The sequence below is a fragment of the Parasteatoda tepidariorum genome, chromosome 10 (assembly GCF_043381705.1).
Source record: "Parasteatoda tepidariorum isolate YZ-2023 chromosome 10, CAS_Ptep_4.0, whole genome shotgun sequence".
Taxonomy (NCBI): domain Eukaryota; kingdom Metazoa; phylum Arthropoda; class Arachnida; order Araneae; family Theridiidae; genus Parasteatoda; species Parasteatoda tepidariorum.
In genome coordinates, this window is record NC_092213.1 from 77,534,485 (window position 1) to 77,537,658 (window position 3,174).

Consider the following 3,174-nt stretch of genomic DNA (forward strand, 5'->3'; position numbering starts at 1 on the left):
AGACCTCTTACTTCCTCTGCTATCCTGTGCAATGCATGAGCAAGGCACGTTAGATGGATCATATTAGGAAATAAAACTTTTAAGGCATTTCCAGCTTTTTTCATGTAGGAGGCTGCATCTGTAAGAAATAATAGCACTCTTTCATGCTCAGTACCATTTGGCCAAAGTAAAGCCAGTGCATTAGTGAACAACTGTGCAATTGTAGTACTGTTAGTCTTTTGCAACTGTTCAGATGTCAACAAAAAGATTTTATGTTTTTCAAATGGGTCCATAACACCAACAATAACATTCGCAACATATCGTCCAGTTACATCTGTCGTTTCATCTATAGATAGCCATATGTTTTTCGTTCCGATTTCATTTTGAATAGTTTTAAGAACTTCGGTATAACAGTCATCTAAATAAGTTTTCCTTAAAGTTGATTCACAGGGCACACTTTGATTCGTATATTTTTGCAAAAAAGCTCGTATACTTTTATTTTCAAGTTTCCACAGCGGAATGCCGGCATCTACAAATGATCTGCATAAATCCATTGCAAATTCCGATTTGCGAGAAGATAATTGAAAACAGGTGGAAATCAGAGTCGATGTTTTCCCATCTTTTTTATCTTTTGCTGTTTTATGCTTAGATGTCTCCAAGTGCTGAGATATAAAATACTTCTTCTCAAAATTTACTGACTTCTCGCATGCCTTACAAAACAGAATGCTCCCATCAGTAGAAAACACATCCGACCCAAATTCTTTCACAAAACTGTCCAGTTTTTTGCTTGTGCAGGCCTTTACTTTAGGCATTTTAGAAATAACTAGTACTAGAAAACGTTTTCGTGCTCCTGCTACAATGTGCTCAACCAGCTTGGTGAATTCGTTTTGTAGATAAGAGAGCATACGAGTTATTCGATGGTGTAGGCTATACGGGACTATATGGGCCGTAAGTAAGAATAAATTCTATTGACTGTATGTAAAAATAACTCCAATCTTTTCACTCCCTTTCTCTCTCCTCGCAAAGCGCATCGGGCGAAGGTGACGCCACGTTTTCTGATGCCACGACGAAGGTGACGCCACGAAGAGACGGAGAGAAAATATTAATAAGACAAAAGGAATAAAGTCTTAATCTCTATAAATGCATTACAATACGTCGGATGACAGTCAACCATTTCTGTACTTCAAGATTTCTTCATTTTGCGTTTATGCTCCGTCAAAAGCACAAAAAGCTTTGCAGAAAAATTTTAAATTAGACAGAAATAGGCATTTATGAACAAAAGGAACGAAAAAGGCATTATCAGAAGAAAACGTTTAAAAAAGGCAGAAAAGGGCATTTATGGCATTTTGCCTGAACTTCCGGGCTCTAGATATAAGTTAGTCTACAATATACATGGTCGAATGAAATTTTTTCATGCATGAGCGTATTTTTCTTATGTATGAAAGCGTATGAATGTATAGTGAGAGCAAAAGGAATAAGATATTCTAAAGAACTGTAGTTCTAATGATCGGATTTTCATAAATCTATCTTAGTGGTCCAAAAGCGTAACCTTAAATGTACTCATTAATTAGTGCTAACCCTTAAGTTAAACGGATATAAAAACATACATTAATCTGATTAAACATACCCTTATTTCGACGGATTCGGACATTTGACTATTAAAATATCGAGAACATATTCTTTCAAAACAGTTAGGAGAACGGGACCTTTAATGTTAATTTCACCTTTTTGATATATATTACGAAATTTTTAAACTGTTCGAAAACTTATTGAATAGAGATATGAAATTTATAAATCCGAAGATAATACTAGACCATTCATGTAAAAAGTAAGTTTTAATAACTATTTGTTATTTTATTAAATAATGGTTGAGATGTTTTTGAACTGTAGGTTACACAAATTTTTTTACACCGTTTTAAATGATGAAATTTGAACGAAGTTGCATGAATAGTTTTTGAGAAATAAAATTTCCAAAGGAAGAAAAAAAATTTTTTACGCGTAGTTTCTAATTTTTTTTCCAGAAAAAAAGAACTTTTTAATTATATTATTTTATTTTGGAAACCGCGATAGGAAATACTAATGTAATATTTTATAAAAGCTTGTTCTTTACATTATTTGTTCAATATATTGTTATTAGAAATGTATTTTCTTTTAAAAAATGCCATTTTCATTTTACTTGAAATAATTTCGTAGGACAACTAAAAGATTAAATGAATTAAGAATTATAGGTTGTGTCTAAATGTAATCAGAAGTTTTAAAACTCATCACTGTTTAAAGAAAGTACTAATTCGTGGAACACCCTTCAATCTTCCACGGAACCCTAAGGATCCGCGGAACATTTGTGAACCGCTGACTTAGAAATCGAGATATATATCAGATGAACGCCGAATTTTGAAGTCTCGTCACTCGACCTTTGATGTCTAAACAAAGGAGGCTGCGGTATGGGTGACTACTTTGATTAGCCTGCGTAGGAACCGAGGGTGTGCAGTATCGGTCCTGTAAAACTGTTCTACCGTAAAGAGCTCGATTTCGCTCACAGGTCGTCGGGCTAATAAAGCAGGGGAGCTATCCCCTCTGCTGAGGATCAAAATTGCAATGACATGTCTTAGAATCATTGAATGTTTCGCAGACCGTCACCAATAGCCCATTGTGCAGCTCTAGTGTAGTGTTTCCCAAACTTATGACTTTTGGGTACCCTTTCTAAATTTTTCGTAACGCTGTGTACCACTAATAGAAAAATGAATGTATTTTTTACTATAAAAAATTGCATGAAAGTTAAAAAGCACAACTGGCTGTTGACACCATTAATTATTTATTGTTAACTCTGCAAAAAATAGCCAATAGAAAAGTACGTAATCGTAAAATTTCATGGTTAGCTTTGTTTTTTTTAAAAAAATTTTGAGATTTTTTTTTGTTGCAAGATATTTTGCATAAGAACGCGTACCCCCGCTAAATTGTTCCCTTACCCCTGGGAGTATGCGTACTACACTTTGGGAAACACTGCTCTAGTGCGACGCAAAAAAAGTACATAACTAATCAAAGGAGTTAGTAAATTAAAACCTTTTCTATCGCTAAACTGTGAAGGAGAAAGCGAAAAGAAAAGAACTCCAAGATGACTAAAATGAGAAAGAAAATCAAAATTTTAAGCTAAATAAAAGTTATTTGATAAATATCCTCACAAAGTAAAAATACCTA